This window comes from Gorilla gorilla, chromosome X (genome assembly GCF_029281585.2).
Source record: "Gorilla gorilla gorilla isolate KB3781 chromosome X, NHGRI_mGorGor1-v2.1_pri, whole genome shotgun sequence".
NCBI lineage: Eukaryota > Metazoa > Chordata > Mammalia > Primates > Hominidae > Gorilla > Gorilla gorilla.
In genome coordinates this window covers 34,512,286-34,530,983 of record NC_073247.2, presented here as the reverse complement: position 1 = coordinate 34,530,983, position 18,698 = coordinate 34,512,286, and the positions used below count along the sequence as shown (strand labels likewise).

At 43.8% G+C, this 18,698-nt stretch overlaps 1 protein-coding gene across 3 annotated transcripts in view; it reads left to right on the top strand.

The window, feature by feature from the left end:
- The first annotated feature begins 3,747 nt into the window (after positions 1 to 3,747).
- Positions 3,748 to 18,698, top strand: part of KLHL15 (kelch like family member 15) — a 43,474-nt gene continuing 28,523 nt past the window's right edge. Inside the window, exons 1-2 of one of the 3 annotated variants that reach the window (XM_055376387.1) lie at positions 3,748 to 3,805; positions 5,898 to 6,099. The gene's annotated coding sequence lies outside the window, so the exon portion shown is untranslated. Of the gene's footprint in view, positions 3,806 to 5,274; positions 5,328 to 5,607; positions 6,100 to 6,278; positions 6,342 to 18,698 lie in introns of those variants that run through there. The other 2 variants (XM_055376385.1, XM_055376386.2) reach the window with 2 other exon arrangements.

Genomic DNA, 18,698 nt, shown 5'->3' with positions numbered 1-18,698 from the left:
ATTTAGTTAAAATGGTGACATTCATTTCATCTTTCATTGATAGTGGATGTTTAGCAATTACAGTACTTTTCTATCTGGCTTAGCATAGCACACTCTTTGTCTTACTCTTATCTCACTGGCTACTCCTTCTCTGTCTCCTTGACAGTCCCGTATCTTCTCCCGGATGACTCCCTCACATTGCTGTGCCGCAAAGCCCAGTCCTCACTGTACACTCAGCCCCTTGATAATCTCATAACTGAAGCTGAAGCATAATGTTATTTTTCATTGGTTCATAAGGAGCACAAAGATGATTACTTTCTTTTTAAGGTTTTCATCTACAAGGGGGCATTGTCTACACCATGTTTAAAGGTAAATATATTCCATTAAAATGGCAATATTCATTGCATCTTTTATTGATAGTGAATGTTTAGCAACTTCCAGTAACTTTCTCTCTAGCTTGTAGCATTCCACACTCTTGTCTGATCTCCTAGAACCAGTTCCCTCTGTTCTCCAGGATGGCTCCCTGGCCCAGGCACACCTCTGGGCCCAGTCCTTGCAGCTTTTCCTTCCTCCCCACTCCCTTCAATACTGATCCTCCTGAGGTCTTTGCGATGTCAGGAAATGACAATTCCATCCTTCCAGTTGCTCAGGACGGAAAACCTTGATGTTATCCATGACTCCTCTCTTTTCCTTTATCCTTACCTCCAGGAAATCCTGTTGGCTCTTCCTCCAGAATATTTGCAAAGTCTAAGCACTTCTCACCATCTCCACTGTAGCCTCCATTCCATTCCATTCCATTCCATTCCATTATCGGAATAGTCTCCTAACCCATCTCCCTGCTTCTGCCCTAGTCCACCTAAATTCTGTTATTTACATAGCAGCCTGAGTGTCAAATCATATTGGTCCTCTTCACGAAATCTTCCAGTGGTTCCCAATTTCTCACAGGCCAAAGACCTTACAATTGCCTACCAGGTTTTATACACTCTGGTCCCTAATTTCATTGAAGGCAAGGCTCAAATGATACCTCCTACTTTGATCATCCCAGTTAAAACTGGAACACCCTTCCCCAGCTCTGTTATTTTCCATAGCATTTATCACATCCCGATTTGGGGAACAGACGCCACAGAATTAGTCCAGGCTGACCACCACACAAACAACAAATCTAAAAATAGCAAACTCTACCACCACCTGGATTGGGAGTGGGTTAATACAGAGTCCAGAGTTGCTTCAACATATTATCTAAAAGAAACAGGATGTACAAAGAAACAGCAAAGTGTGTCCCATACTCAGGAAAATAAGGAGTCAACAGAAAACTACCTCTGAGGGTTCAGTGTTACTGCGATCAGTGCAATTATAGTTTTTTTTTGTCCTGCATTTTCACATAAGATTATATTAGAAACAATTTCATAAGTCATTAAAACTTCTATGAAAATAATATATATATTTTTTGAGGCAGAGTCTCCCTCTTTCGCCCAGTCTCCCGGGTTCAAGCACTCCTCCTGCTTCAACCTCCCAAATAGCTGGGATTACAGGCGTGTGCCACCACGCCTGGCTAATTTCTTCGTATTTTTAGTAGAGATGGGGTTTCCCATGTTTGCCAGGCTGGTCTCGAACTCCTGACCTCAAGTAATCCACCCACCTCAGCCTCTCAAAGTGCTGGGATTACAGGCGTGAGCCACCGCACCCGGCCACATTTACCACATTCTAACAGGCCACATAATTTGCTTATTTATTTTATTACCTGACACATGTAATCCGTACAAGGGCTAGAGTTTTCATATGTTTTATTCACTGATGGATCCCCAGTGGGTAGAACAAGACTTGGCATGTACTAGGCACTTACACATACTTATGGAATGAATAAATAAATAGTATAGTAAATTGCAAACCAACAATTTGTGGAATTAAGTAGGAATAAAAATACAACTATGTGAAGATCATTTACTATGTTAATATAATTACATGGTACAGTGGAAAGATCATGGGGTGGCTGGGTGCGGTTGATCACGCCTGTAATCCCAGCACTTTGGGAGGCTGAGGTGGATGGATTACTTGAGGTCAGGAGTTCGAGACCAGCCTGGCCAACATGGGAAAACCCATCTCTACTAAAGTTACAAAATTTAGCCGGGCGTGGTGGTGTGTGCCTGTAGTCCCAGCTACTCGGGAGGCTGAGGCAGGAGAATCACTTGAACCTGGGAGGCAGAGGTTGCAGTGAGCCAATCACGCCACTGCACTCCAGCCTGGATGATAGAGGGAGACTCTGTCTCAAAAAAAAAAAAAAAAAAAGTAAAAAGAAAAGTGATTACCAAGACAACTACCGCAGACTCGGAATTTCTGAAAAGCCTCAACTTTTCTTTTCTTTTTTTTTTTGAGACAGCGTCTAGTTCCGTTGCCCAGGCTGGAGTGCAGTGGTGCAATCTCGACTCACTGCAACCTCTGCCTCCTAGGCTCAAGCCATACTCCTACCTCAGCCTCCTGAGTAGCTGGGACCGCAGGCCCGCACCACCATGCCAGCTAATTTTTTGTATTTTTAATAGAGACGGGGTTTCACTATGTTCGTCAGGCTTGTTTCCAACTCCTGACCTCTAATGATCCTTCCGCCTCGGCCTCCCAAAGTGCTGGAATTACAGGCGTGAGCCACCACGCCTGGCCTCAATTTCTTAAAAAACAAAAACAGGAGGGAGGAGGAGGGTATGCAGTATCCTAAATCCTCAGAACCCCTGGGGAAGAACCTCATTCCAACTCCACCAGCACTCCCAGGCCCAAGCTTCTAGCATGCTTCCGACCTCGCTAGCTGCTAAATAAATAGCTATTGAGGAATGTGTATTCTCAAATACTTAGGCTAGAAGGCTAAGAAAAGACAGCTTCCATCTACCTCTGTGGGACTCTACCAGTGTGAAAGGATACTCTCAAGGTATTTAACAACTCCCATTACAGTCCAGAAATTGGTGGGGAAAGTTAAAATATATTTTCTTTTCTTTTTTTTTTTGAGACGGAGTTTTTGCTCTGTTGCCTGAGCTGCAGTGCAGTGGCTCACGCTTGTAATCCCAGCACTTTGGGAGGCCGAGGCGGGCGATCATGAGGTCGGGGGTTTGAGACCAGCCTAGCCAACACAGTGAAACCCCGTCTCTACTAAAAATACAAAAGTTAGCTGGGCACGGTGGCGAGCGCCTGTAATCCCAGCTACTCGGGAGGCTGAGGCAGGATAATCGCTTGAACCCGGGAGGCGGAGGTTGCAGTCAGCCGAGATCCACTGCACCCCAGCCTGAGCGACAGACTACATCTCAGAAAAAAACAAGCAAACAAAAACAAAACAAACAAACAAACAAAACAAGAAAAGAAAAGTTAGCCGAGCATGGTGGGGCACGTCTGTGGTCCTAGCTATTCGGGAGGCTGAGGTGGAAGGATTGCTTGAGCCCGGGAGGTCAAGGCTGCAGTGAGCTGAGATCATGCCTCTGCCCTCCAGCCTGGCCGAGAGTGAGACTGTCTCAAAATAATAATAATAATAATAATAATCATAACATAAAAATAAGAAATAAGAGTGAAAGAGGCATCATTGATTGAAGATAACTTGGGGAGGGGTTCATATAGTAAACGTATAGATTGATTGAAAGACACAGCCCAGTTTTAAAACTACATAAATATCCAAAAAAGCACATTTGAAATTCCACATGAGACCTTGCAATGTCAAAATAAGGAGGGACGGGGAGCATGGTGATCACACAATGGCTTATGACATCACTCACTACATTTATGCCTGGTCCACAGAGCGCAGAAACGTTTCAACTCTTGCTTGAATCAAGAACAGAAGCCTCTCTTTAGACAGGTCAGTGCCACATAGTAATGTATAGCTTAAAATGTTAGTTAATGTACAAAAATCCAAACTCAGCGTTTAGATGTTCGGTAATAATGCATGAACATTTAAATATTCAGAAGTGGAATGTATGCATTTTTAAAGTTTATTTTATGATTTAATTTTAAAAATTTGTTTTAATGTGAAATTCTGGGGTAATTTGTCATGTAGTAATAGATACAAATATGGCAAGCAGGGATTTTTAAATAATGAACAGAAATATCTTAAAGGAGCTATTGGAAAAGATGGAAAGAAAGTGTGAACAACTTGGGAATTTCAGTGTCTTACAGTTTTTTTAAAGCTTGTTATAGTTTAAATCGGAATAAGGAAGCGTATTTCCAAAAGATTGAAGTGATTCTGTTATCTCTCCCACGAAGTAGTCTACTTCAGCAAAACAGTACACCGTGTGCTATTTTGGCCTCTTGGGAAAGATGGCATGTTCAAGTTTGCTAGAAAGAGATAATGATCGCTTTTAGCGACACCTCTCACGGAAAGTTCATCGGGATATTGGTCTAGAGAGAAAATGGCGGCGGGGGGTGGGGGTGGGGGAAGCCGAAATACCTCAGTTTAGGATCTGCTATGGGCAATGGATGCCCTAATTTAAGGTTAATTGTAGATCCACGGGCTTCCAACTGTGTATTTCCGTCATCTACACTTTTCCCAGAAAGAGATGCCATAATAAATTTACAAAACAGTCCTATAGTCTAGTTTTATATTCTTGTCAAGAAAAGGTAATATTTAAAAAGTACCAGCTAGAATTCTATAAAAAACGAACAACAAAAATCACTGCCCTCTGAATGTTCGTTCTTGATTATTTTGACGCAAGTAGAGACAGAGCAGCTTTTTTAAATCCGGCATTATCTCTGGGTGGTGCAGACATGCAATTTTTTATGAATTTTCCCACCCTTGGGAAATCGATTTCTGAAACGTGTAATTGTTGTGCAGTAAGCCAAGTGGACAGTGACGCAATAGTCCACTGCAAGTTGCCTTACAAAAAATGATGTCATTTGGCGCAGATCTAGTCACTTTTATAACAGGTAGCTATGGAAAAGCTCCCTCCACGTTGTCCCCGATTCCCCCACCCCCACCGTGGCCAAGATGCAAAAAGACACTTTCCTGGCTTCCTAGCCCTCAACTTGTCGAGGGTGGGCGCACCGCAGTGGCTCGGGGCCCATCGCTCGTGCAGGCGGAGAGAGACCGCTGCAAGGGGACGAGGACAGCTGAGTGTCCTCAGCCCCGACGGCGGCGCCGCGGGGGAAGCTGCGTCGGGCCCAGTCCCGGGCCGCGACGCCCGGCCGCCTGTTTTCCTCGGTGGGAAACCGCTGGCGTGGCGGGCCGGCAGCCGGGACGCGGGGCGCCGCGGGCGCGGGACAGCCTTCCCCGCCCCCCCCTTCCCCCCCGTTCCCACACCCGCTCCCGCTCCCGCTCCCGTGGCGCCGGAAGTGACGCGTTTTGGGCTGAAAGATGGCGGCATTGGCGCTCGACCAGGGGGAAGGTAAACACCCGCCAGGCCACGGGCTGGCCCCCTCGGGGCGCCAGCAGGGGCCGAGGGGGGGCCTCCCGGGCCAGCTCCCCGCCCCCAACGGCTTCCCACCCTCCGCCCTCTCTCCCAGCGTGGCGGGCTTCCGCGTCAAGACGACAGCGCACGGGGCCCCCTGCCGGCCAGCCCCGCCTCCCTGGGCGGGCCCCGGGCGGCTCCCGCGGCCCGCAGGGGGCGCGCGGCCCGGAGCGGCCCCCGGCTCGTGGCCCCGCACGCCCCGCCCCTTCCCCGCCCCTTTCCCGCCTTCCTCCACCCCCGGCGTGGGTGATCCCGAGGCTCGGCGCGCTTCGGGGCAGAAGCCCAGAGACGCCGTCCTCGACGCTGCCTCAGCTGGTGCTTCTGTCTCTGCCTGCTGCCCCCCAGCCCTTTTCCCCGCCCGCGGCCCCAGTCGGCCCTCCCGCCGAGCCCCGTCGGGTGCTGCGAGGCCCCCGGCGTTGGCAAGGTCGGTCCGGGCCCCGACGCCGCGCCGCCTCGTGCGGAGCCCGACTGTCTCGTTTCTCGACTCAGCGCTGTCTTCTTTCCCAGGACTTATCCAGAGGGGGCTGCAGGCGAGCACGCTCGTGCCCCGCCGGAGCGACCCGGCTCGTGCCGGGAGCGGCCGCTCGTAGACGTCCGAGGAGCCTGCCGAGTGCCGTCCCGGTGCCCGACCGCCCACCCATCGGCCCGCTGGCCCGGTTCTTCCTGATGCAGACTGCCGTCCACTAGAGGCTGGACAGGACCCCCCGAGGTACGTAGCCGCCCCTGGCCGCCGGCCTGCGGAGCCCGGGCTTCGCCCGCGGCCCCGAGCTAGGCACGAATTCGCCGGCCCTCTCTGCACGGACCCGAGTCAAACATTTGGTAGACGCCGGGACCTCATTTGTCTTCGAGTTTACTTAAATTGTTTGAAATGTATTTTTTTTTTTCCAGAGAGAGCGAGAAAGAAAAAGGAAGAAGCATAATTCAGCCATTTTTTGCAGCACACAGCTGCAGGTACCATGATTATTTTTTGCCTAACCCGTTCCTTCCCTTTAACAATTCAATTTATGCCTGAAATAGAACTATGCAAAATGCGAGGCATAAAACTAGGAATCGGAAGGTCTGGGTTCGACTTGGGTGACTCTGAGAAAAAATCGCGTACCGAGCCTCGGTTTCTTATCTATGAAATATAGTCGGTACTACCAACATCGCAGGGTTGAGAGGACTATATGAGGTCATATATGTGAAAATAATCCTTAACTGTAGAGTGTTGTAAGAATCCAAGGCCGTTTTTTAAGTAACCTTTGGTAGAGTGGTTAATGTAGTGGCTAACTGTTGCTGCCTCTTTATTTCTGTATTATAAATATAAGCAAATAAGTACGGAATAATAGTAAAGCAGTGCTGTGAATCCATAGATCTGTAATAGTCACGTTGCTTGGCCTTCCTCCTACGAAGTGCTAACTGCTTATTTAAATAACGGTATTCTTTAATTCAAATGTAACGTTACCGTAGGGGCTTTGCTTTTCATCGTTCTAGGCCGCTTTAGGCCCCTTTTATTACTCCAAATATTTAACACCTTACATTTGTTAGTCTTTTCTATTTTCCGAATTTGTTTGCCTTTGTTAATCTGATTAAGTGGTAATTTAGAAAATGCTTTGCAGACATATATGCCCTAATTTTAATGCCTGTTTTTCATATCTAGGGAGCAGGAAGCTTGAATACTTCTACTAATTTGAAAATTGGTTTTGAAGAGCTTATCAATGCATTCATGTTTCAGTAACCCTTAATAGATCTAGAAATGTATAGAACATTTCAACTTTTTAGCACTTAATGTAATTATATAATTTGATTCTCATTTTTAATCACAACACGTAGTAGGTGCTTAGAGTCACAGTTTATCAGTGGTAGAGGATGTTAACTTGCACTCTTCATTGCTGATTAATTTGGGGAAAGAATAGGATAGTAAATATTTGTGGTTTGAAAATCGAATTTATTTTGCCAGGATTTATATGTGTAACAGATCAGTATGGATCATTTTTACTTGGCATATCAAAAATATAGTATGGTTTGGCTTAAATGGTCCACAAAAAGTGAAAGAGAAGCATTTTTGGGTATATTGTTATTTTTAGCTAACATGGTTTTGAGTAGTTAGATGTTTTATTAAATTTATAATCCTCTAGTCCAATACCAGTTGTCTTTCAGAGTATGCTTTTGTGTTTTGTAAAAAGGCAAAATAATAGAAGTTGGGCAGGATTTACATAGTAAAAGGAAGAGCCTACTTCAAAGTGGCTGCTTTTATAGATTGGATTTATCACTAATCTTGATAAAATTTTGACAAATCATTGCTTTATTGGGAATTTCAAGGTTTGACCTTCTCTCTACCTCGAGTCGGGTTATCTCAGAAACCTAACCTTGATCAGGGCAGGCTTGGCTTCATGGATGTTCAGAAGGGCCCCACACTTGGTTTAATAATCTGCATGTAAAACTGGGATTGTACAGTATAAGGGTGAATGGTAAAATTCATGCTAATTTAAATTTTTAATTTTCCTTTACTCAGAACGACATTAAACATCAAATTTTAAAAACACCGTGAGAGCCGGGAGCGGTGGCTCAGGCCTGTAATCCCAGCACTTTGGGAGGCCGAGGCGGGCGGATCACCTGAGGGTCGGGAGTTTGAGACCAGCCTGACCAACGTGGAGAAACCCCGTCTCTACTAAAAATACAAAATTAGCCGGGCGTGGTGGCAGGCGCCTGTAATCCCAGCTACTCTATTCCCAGCTACTCGGGAGGCTGAGGCGGGAGAATCTCTTGAACCCGGGAGGCAGAAGTTGCGGTAATCCAAGATGGCGCCACTGCACTCCAGCCTGGGCGACGAGAGCAAAACTCCGTCTCAAAAAAAAAAAAAAACGCGAAACAGTTGAGAGATACAGAAGAAAGTTTTGAAAGAGCTTTACATTTTATTACCTTTAACGACTTTTTTTTTTTTTTTTTTTTTTTTTTTTTTTTTAAGACAAGAGTCTTGTTCTGTCGCCCAGGCTGGAGTGGAGTGGTGCGATCCCCGCTCATTGGAACCTCCACCTCCCGGCCTCAAGCGATTCTCGGGCCTCAGCCTACCAAGTAGCTGGGATTATAGGCGCTCGCCACCACGCCCGGCTAATTTTTGTATTTTTAGTAGAGACGGGGTTTCACCATGTTGGCCAGGCTGGTCTCGAACTCCTGGACTCAAGTGATCCACCCGCCTTGGCTTCCCAAAGCGCTGGAATTACAGGCGGGAGCCGCCGTGCCCAGCCTTTTTTTTTTTTTTTTTTTTTTTTTTAATCTTTTGAGACACAGTCTTGCTCTGTCTCCCAGGCTGGAGTGCAGTGGCGCGATCTCGGCTCACTGCAACCTCCGCCTCCCGGGTTCAAGTGATTCTCCTGCCTCAGCCTCCCGAGTAGCTGGGATTACAGATGCGCGTCACCATGCTTGGCTAATTTTTGTATTTTTAGTAGAGACGGGGTTTCACCATGTTAGCCAGGCTGGTCTCGAACTCCTGACTTAAAGTGATCCGCCCGCCTCGGTCTCCCGAAGTGCTGGGATTACAGACATGAGCCACCGCGCCCGGCCATCGCCCAGCCTTTTAACAACATTTTTCCCTGATTTTGAACCAGAGTCCCCGCAAATGATGTAGGTGGCCTGTTGTCAAGCCTGGCCTTTTCCAGTGCAAATGTTTTGAGAGTGAATAATGTTAACTGTGAGGAGAATGAATCTTTAGCTTAGAGGAGGTGGATTACTTTATTAGCATCTATTTTCTCTGAATTGGAGTGCTATAGCTCATGTGGTGCTTTTTTTTTTTATTGAAGAGAAATGAAAGATGGAGCCATGGATGAGGCATTGTAGAACAGTGTTTAATAGGGGAGGCTCTGAAGTCAGGCAGACCCCAACTTCACAACTTACTAATAATTATAGCCTTGGGCAAGTTACTTAACCTCTGTGAGCTTTGATGTTCTCATCTTTAAGTCAGGGATGGCTACAAAACATGGAAGGTTGCGAGAATTAAATTTATCTGTCTTTCCAACAAATATTTATTAAGCACTTATTATGTGCCAAGCACTGTTTTAGGTGCTGGAGATGCAACAGTCAATGAAGCAAAACCGACAAATTGAAGCAGAAAGGAAACTAAGTAAAATGGATAGCCTGTACTGCCATTTAATATACTGCAGAGAAAAATAAAGTGGAGGGGCATGGGGATTGTCAGGTTGATGGGGCAGATGGGGTTTTGCAACTTTGAAAGAGGGTGTTTGAGGAAGGCCTCACTGAAATGACACCGAAGACCTTAAGGGAACCATATATATCTGGGGATAGTGTGATCCGGGCAGAGGGAACAGGGTGTAGAGAGGCCTTAAGTTGGGAGTGTAGCTGGTTTTCAAGGAACAGCGGCACCAAGGGAGATAGTAATATAAGATTATTATTATTGCCATTTTAAGAATCATTGGAAAGGCTCTCATAGTTCATCTCTGCCAAGGGTATATGTTGTATTGCTGCTGGTCCAAAAGTGGAAGGCCTTTTCAGAATTTGAAATTTTAACTTTGGAAATAAGAAACTAGGAAAGGCAAAATATGTTGTCAGGTTTTCTGTTTTTAACGTAAGACCCTTAAAGCTCATCAGGCTCAATCACTGAAACATGTAAGAATGGATAGAAAAAAATACCCTTTGTCTCTGATAAGATCTTTGAATTTAGTTAATGATGTATATCATAGACTAATGATTTGCAGGAAATCTGTATCATAACAGCAAGACTTTCCAAAATATTTAGTTTGGTTGTATAATTCTTATGAGGAGCTAAAAGGCTAACATTACGGTGTTTGTGATTTCATGTTAGAATAGAACTTAGAAGATTTGGGGTTTTATTCCCCAATAGAGGCTTTTCCTAGAATTCTCACTGGATCCAATCTCTAAAGGCTAGGGAAGCTGTTTTCCATGACATCACTCTTGGACTACTTCTAGTCATAGTGTGGAATAAGCAGAGAAGCATTAAATTAAAGTCTTCTGATGAAAAATAGCATTCAAGCAGGGTTTTTTTTTCTTATAAGGCTTCTTGTATTATAGGATGACGAAATGCTAAACATACCTGAAAAGTGAAGTAATTTGGTGCCAGTCTGGAGGCTGGAGGACCCAGGGCCCTCCTAATAGCTTAGTTAAATGGTCATTTGCAATTTGGTCCTGAGTTATAAAAATATTTTGATGACAAGAAAGAATTTCCAGTATTAAACAAATTAAAGTTAACTTACACAACCTCTTCTCCCATATTAAAGTGAGTTTTCAATTTGAGTAGTGTATTGAGAGTAAAGTGACCGCTAATAGAGCTTAAAAGTCTGTCTTTAAATTTGTCTTTTCTTTTATATTGGTATGTTGAGAAGTTGGCTGCTTTGAGATTGTCAAATTTACATTTTTTACTTTATGGGTTACAGAAGTGAGAAATGTTATGACTCAGAAATTAATTCTGTTTTTATCCATAGTAAGCCTTTGCATTCTCTTTTCGATATGCAACTGTGGCATTTTCTGCATAGGCATCAATTTTGGTAGAACAGTTTGGGGATGAAGATAGTATGAAATCATTTAAATTTTTCATTGAGGGTAAGTGTATTATATCAACCTCTGAGAATCTAGCTTTTGCATTGAATACCTTAAGCTTTTGTATGAATTTTCAAGCAGCTGTGGAAGGAATGTGAAAGCAATAAATTATTGCTTGTGGCATAAACATAGAGGTTAATTTTGAAATGTCTTTTAATTAATTGCCTATAATTTTGCCTCCACATCAGAATAGCAGCCTTATAACTGAAAAGGAAGCATTTAATTTCTTTGCCTTTAATTTCCTGTCCAGTTTTACCCCCACCAAACTTCTTTTTTTACTGGTCACTAGAGAGTTTGAAGTGTTTAAAAATTCTGTGATATAAATAGCAGTAATAGTCTTCCAGGGCAGAGGTAGGAAGAGGTTAAGGTTTGTGCGTGCACGTGTGTGTGTGAGTGTGTGTGTGTGTGTGTGTGTTGTCACTTATCTCTTATACTTTCAGTTGTTCTCAAGCCTGTGGTCTCAGGACTTCTTTGTACTTATTTGTACTCTTAAAAATTAGTGGGGGCCGGGCTTGGTGGCTCACACCTGTAATCCCAGGACTTTGAGAGGCCGAGGCGGGTGGATCGCTTGGGGCCAGGAGTTCAAGACCAGCCTGGGCAACATGGTGAAACTCCGTCTCTACTAAAAATAAAAAAATGAGCCGGGCGTGGTGGTGGGCTCCTGTAATCCCAGCTACTCAGGAGGCTGAGGCAGGAGAATCGCTTGAACCCCGGAGCAGAGGTTGCAGAGATCATGCCACTGCACTCCAGCCTGGGTGCAGAGTGGGACTGTCTCAAAAAATAAATAAACAAATAAAAATTAATTATATTACATGGTAACCTAAATAACATTTTTTCATGAAAAATAACTTTTCTAAAACAGTTAAGAACTTGGTGAAAAGAGTGGCATTGTTTTAAATTTTTGCAAATCTCTTTAATATCTGGCTTAATAAAAGCCAATGGGCTTCTCATCAGCTTCTGCATTCAGTCTGTTGCAATATCACATACCATGTGTAAACCTCTAGAAAACAGAATGAAAGTGAAAAAGACAAATAACTATTCTTTATTTATGTATTTATTTTGAGAAGGAGTCTTGCTCTGTCGCCCAGGCTGGAGTATGGTGGCGCAATCTTGGCTCACTGCAACCTCTGCCTCCTGGGTTCAAGCATTTCTCGTGCCTCACCCTCCTGAGTAGCTGGAATCAGACGTACATGCCACCACCCCTGGCTAAGTTTTGTATTTTTTAGTAGAGATAGGGTTTCACCATATTGACCAGGCTGGTTTTGAACTCCTGAGCTCAAGTGATCAGCCCACCTCTACCTCCCAAGGTGCTAGGGTCACGGATGTGAGCCACTGTGCCCGGCTGACCAATAACTTTAAAAAAATTATTTTGATAATAATTTTGACATTGGGAAGCCCCTTTAGTGGGGACTGGGATCTTTTAGGACAACTGGATTCACTTGTCCCCAGATCATGCTTTGAGAATCCCTATACTAATCATTCTTAGGCACAAAAATGTGAGGCTTTCTTTTATTTAGTCAGTACCAAGTTTATGAAACAAGACACGTTCTTCAGTATTTCTTTCCTGGTAGTATAAGTATGCCTTGTCATTTGGTCTAATTGGTTTCCCTCTTGAAAAAAAAAAAAACCTACTATTTGAAATTCTGAAGGCCATGTATAAAGTGTTGATAAACCTATATATGAAAAGTAAGGATACAGAATTTTTGTACATTGAACATTTTGTCAGTAAATGTTTTTCCTCAAAGCCTCTTAAATTTTTCCTCCAGCACTCATTTAAAGAGTTCTTATTTAAGGTTTTTGTGTTTTACAATGATTCGTTTTTTTCTTTTGGGAGAGTGGGACTATGCACTTCTTGTTGAGCACGCTACTGCTGCCGCGGCTGTCTCTGCCATTGCAAAGTAGTTCTTATAATAGTTTTCTTCCTTAAATTGATATAATTCTGTACTTAGATTTCTTTTTAGAGACAGGGTCTTATTCTGTTGCCCAGACTGGAATGCAGTGGCTTCATCGTGGTTCACTGCAGCCTTGACATCCTCAGCGCAAGCGATTTTCCTGCCTCAGCCTCCCAAGTAGCTGGGGCCACAGGAGCACGCCACCAAGCTCTGCTATTTAAAAAAAATTTTTTGTAGAGAAGAGGTCTGGCCACATTGCCCAGGCTGGTCTTGAACTGGATCAAGTGATCCTCGTGCCTTGCCTCCCAAAATGTTGGGATTACAGGCATGAGGCCGCTGTAACCAGTTAAAGAATTATATACACAAATTTTTTTTTTTTTTGAGACATGGTCTCACTCTGTTGCCCAGGCTGAAGTTCAGTGGTGGATTATAGCTCATTGCAGCCTCGGCCTCCCGGGCTCAGTTTATCCTCTGACCTCAGCCTCCTGAGTAGCTGGGACTACAGTCACACACCACCACGTCTAATTTTTGTGTTTTTAGTAGAGATGGGGTTTTGCCACATTGCCCAGGCTGGCCTCGAACTCCCGAGCTCAAGCGATATGCCCATCTCGGCCTCCCAAAGTGGTGGGATTACAGACGTGAGCCACTGCGCCTGACTCTGATCTGTTATAAATCTGCATTATGATAAACCCTAGGGAGGCATGGGGTAGGTAGAGAGGAGACTGAGGGTTCTCACTTATGTTAATTCATTTATTCACCACCCTAACTTGATAATAAGATGATGATGATTATTAGTAATGTATGGATGGAAACCAAGATTCGGAAGTTAACAAAATTTCTGTAGGTCACACAGTAAGCACTCTGATTTCAGAGATTTTGCTCTTTCCGACCACACTATTTTGTATTTTTTGCAAATAGAATCTAATTTTTTTTTTTTTTTTTTTTTTTGAGACAGGCTCTTAGTCTGTTGCCCAGGCTGGAGTACAATGGCGCCATCTCAGCTCACTGCAACCTCTGCCTCCTGGGCTCAAGCCATCTTCCTGCCTCAGTCTCCCAAGTAGCTGAGACTACAGGCACACGCTACCACGCCCAGCTAATTTTTGTAGAGACGGGGTTTTGATATGTTGCGCAGGCTAGACTCTAGTCTTAACTTTATTTCTAGCTACTAGTTCTATGACCTTGAATAAAAAGTCAGTTCACCCGTGGACATTATTACTGTCTTCATCTGTGGAGTTAGAGTTGACCTGGGTCCTGAGTCTTGAGAAACTATACTCAGAAGGTGGGCTGGGGGGTTTCTTCAAAGTTAACTAGATCAAGCTTACTATTTTGGCTGTAGTAGTACCACACGAAGGGGCATGATAATAAGCCTTAATGTTACAGTGTACTTAAGGTCCATGCACTGTTCTAAGTGCTTTACATCCATTAACTTAATTATTGCAGCAACCTGTAAGGTAGGTTCTATTAATATTAGTACCCCAATTTTTTTTTTTTGAGACATGATCTCACTCTGTTGCCCAGGCTGGAGTGCAATGGTGCCATCTCTGCTCACTGCAATCTCCGCCTCCTGGGTTCAAGCGATTCTCCCACCTCAACCTCCCAACTAACTGGGATTACAGGCGTGAGCCACAACACCTAGCCAATTTTTTTTTATTTGTAGTAGAGATGGGGTTTTGCCATGTTGGCCAGCTGGTCTCGAACTCCTGACCTCAAGTGATCCACCTGCCTCGGCCTCACAATATGCTGGGATTACAGGCATGAGCCACTGCACCTGGCCAAGTATACTTTTTTTTTTTTTTTTGAGACAGAGTCTCGCTCTGTCGCCCAGGCTGGAGTGCAATGGCACCATCTTGGCTCACTGCAAGCTCTGCCTTCCGGGTTCACGCCATTCTCCTGCCTCAGCCTCCCAAGTAGCTGGGACTACAGGCTCCTGCCACCATGCCCAGCTAATTTTTTGTATTTTTAGTAGAGACGGGGTTTCACCATGTTAGCCAGGATGGTCTCGATCTCCTGACCTCATGATGTGCCCGCCTTGGCCTCCCAAAGTGCTGAGATTACAAGCATGAGCCACCGTGCCTGGCCTGAAGTACCCCAATTTAAAAGTTTTAGATTTTACACTTTTTAAATTAATTAACTAATTAATTAATTTGAGACGGAGTTTCACTCTTGTTGCCCAGGCTGGAGTGCAGCGGCCCGATCTCGGCTTACTGCAACCTCCACCTCCCAGGTTCAAGCGATTCTCCTGCCTCAGCCTCCCAAGTAGCTGGGATTACAGGTGCCAGCTACCATGCCCGGCTAATTTTTGTATTTGTAGTAGAGGCGGGGTTCCACCACATTAGCCAGGCTGGTCTGGAACTCCTGACCTCAGGTGATCTGCCCACCTCAGCCTCCCAGACTGTTGGGATTATGGGCGTGAGCCACTGTGTCCGGTCCAGATTTTACATTTTAGAGCACAGAGAGGCTGAGTAGCTTGCCCAATATCACAGAGCTAATAAGAGGTAGAACCACACTTCAAACCTAGGCATCTGACGCCAGACCTATACCCTTACTTACTACTACCATCTAGAGACTCTATCATGTTGGTCACTTAATCACTGAGTGTTTCACTGTTGTCTACTTAATACACGCTTACCATAAAAGTGTAAAGTACTGCTGCTGCTCTAAAGTTGTTAGTCTTATTGATAAATGCACTAAGCTTTTTAGGTAGAAAATAAGTTACTGCATATGTCTCGGCTATCGCAGATGAGTTTTAAAAGTCTGTTTAGATCAGGTAAACTTCACAAATGCGTTGCTGAGACTTTAAAAGTAGCTATAGTTTATTTAACTGGCATGTGTATTTAGTGTGTTGCATATTTACAAAATCATATAAAAAGAATGAGAATTTTAGGACTAAAAATATTTTAGAGATCATGTCTAGTGCTCTTGTTTTTACAGATGCAGAGAGAAGGCCAAGAAAATTTGAGTAACTTACAGATGTTTCTGTTCTAAAACTATTAGTTAGGACCCTTGGTTATAAGTAGGAAAAATCAACCTAAGGTAGTAAAGAGGAAGAATTTATTCTTTTTTTTTTTTTTTTTTTTTTTATACTTTAAGTTTTAGGGTATTTATTCTAAGAATGTAAGGTTCTCTCAGAACCCAAGGGCAGACATAGAACTGGGCTTAGCAACTGGGAGAACGAGGCGTTCAGGAGCACTGCCTGTCCTCCTTTTGGCTTTATTCTTTCTCAGTTGACTGCCTTTCTCTGATCTTCAGCCCACATGGCAGACAGAAGTGGGTGCCCACAGTTGCTCTTTGACATGTTCCAGTTCCCGTCATACACAGTCAATACACGTCTCTCTCTTTTTATCTTTGTTTCTCTTTCCCTCGCCTTTGCTAAGTTTCTGTTCATCTTGATTCATATTTCCCACTCCTGTATGACCACGAGTGACTGTGGCCAGGATCACAGAGTGGGAGGCTGCCTGCTAGGAATCCCTCTCAGCAGGCTGGGTGCCCAGAGGAGAGTGCTGTGTACTCAGACAGGAGCTGTCTTTACATATGTCTTTGGGGTCTTCTGACTCAGAGTTTACCAATTCTCCTCCTCCTCCTTCTCTTTTTTCCCCCACTGCTTCTCTGCCTTATAATATTTCCATCATAGTAAGTATCTGGAACCTTAGTTGTTGTTTTTTTTTTTTGTTTTTTTGTTTTTTTGAGAAAGCATAGTTTCTCCTTTTATAAATTTCCTTTAGATGGAGTATTTTTCAGAAACGTGAATATTAGCTGTTTTAGACCTTTTCAGGTAGTGATTAACTGTTGAATAGAGAGGGTGACTTTGACATGAAGTGAAGTGTGGTATTTTTAGGCATTGTCAAAATAACAGATTAATGAAACACAAAGCAGTTTACTCTCAAGTATATGAACACTAATTTCCAGCCTTCTATTATTAAATCTTCATTAAATGTGACCAATAAATCTTTTCTTTCAGAGTTGGGGTCTTGTTCTACTGCCCAGGCTGGAGAGTAGTGGCATGATCATGGCTCACTGTAGCCTGAAATTCCTGCCTCAGCCTTCTGAGTAGCTGAGACTGTAGGTGCATGCTACCATGCCCAGCTGATTTTTTTTTTTTTTAATTTTGTTAGAGATGGGGTCTATGTTTCTCAGGCTGGTCTTTCAAGTGCTCCTTCTGCCTCAGCCTCCTGAGTTGCTTGGATTACAGGCACAAGCCACCACTCCCTGCAGACCAATACAGCTTGACAAGGCAGAATGATTGTTGGTGACCATAATGATCCTGAAAAAAAAATATAGTATCAAAATTTTCATCCAGTTTAATTTGTTGTTTTTAATTCTAATTGTTTTTTTCTACTATTACTACTTTTTTTTAGAGATGGGGACTCGCTATGTTGCTTAGGCTTGTCTCAAACTCCTGGGCTCAAGCAATCCTCCCGCCTTGGCCTCCCAAAGTGTGGGATTACAGGTGTGAGCCCCACACCCAGCCCTATTCTAAATATTTTGAAAACTGATAATTAGTGTGATGTTGATAGCCTTCTTAGAATGGTTATTCAAACACTACACTGTACGAGATTCCTTTTGTTCCCAGTATGCATTTGTGTATGTAGGAAAATTCTAAGCTCATTAATTTTACCTTTAAAAATAATTCAAGCCTGGGTGTGGTGGCTTACGCCTGTAATCCCAGCACTTTGGGAGGCCGAGGCAGGCAGATCTCTCGAGGTCAGGAGTTCGAGACCAGCTGGCCAACATGACGAAACTCCTTCTCTACTAAAAATAAAAAAAATTAGCCGAGTCTGGTGGCACGTATCTCTAATCCCAGCTACTTGGCAGGCTGAGGTAGGAGAATCACTTGAACCCAGAAGGTGGAGGTTGCAGTGAGCGGAGATCGCACCACTGCATTCCAGCCTGGGCAACAGAGTGAGACTCTGTCTCAAAAAAAAAAAAAAATTTTTTTTAAGCTGGGTGCACTGGTGTGCCTACTCAGGAGATTGAGGTAGGAGGATTGCTTGAGCCCAGCAGTTCAAGACTGTTGTGTACTATGATCATGCCTGTGAATAGCTACTGCACTCCAGCCTGGGGAACATAGCAAGACCCTGTCTCTAAAAACTAAATCAATAATTCAGATGAACAAGACCAAACTTGCAGCTTACTTTTATTTTAAATGTATTAGTAAAGTTGTTTTGCCAAGCATTGATTACAGTTTCCAGAATATATATTTTTTTTCCAAATTATAGATAGCCCTCTTGTGTTCTACCTTTCCAAATGAAATGATATAGCTTTCGATTAATGGAGTACTAATAAAAATTTGTTATTAATTTCATCTTTTACATACTTTGCTGTCTTAGATAAGTGAACCTTTAATGTGGTAGAATCAATAGGACTTAAAGGTAGGTTAGGGGACAGAAGGGAAGAAAGAGGCACCTCAGATGCCTCTTGAGAAGATAGAGAATGCTGAAGAAGCTGATGTGGGGGCAGAATAGAACTGATTGTTTAGACATGTTGATTTTGAGATGTCAAAATGGGATCATACCAAAATGGAGCACCCAGAAGTGTCTCCTAGGCAGTTGATTACACATATATATGGACTGGAGTAAGGATGGAGATCTTGACAGAGATTATCCAGGTATTGGTGAAAGTACATATAAGTAGAAACCATGGATTAGGTGAGCTCATTTAGGGAGACAAATTGTTTAGATGAGAAAAGAGGCAAGAACAGAATCCTAGGGAATACTGATGTTGAAAGGGTAGCTCAAGAAAAGTGAGCCAATGAAGGAGATTGAGAAATGAGCAGCCCAGGACTAGGAAGAGAATCAGGAGCACAGTGTCATAGAGCTGAGGGTGTGATGAGCTGAGCATAATTTATGCTACAGAAGGATCCAGGGAA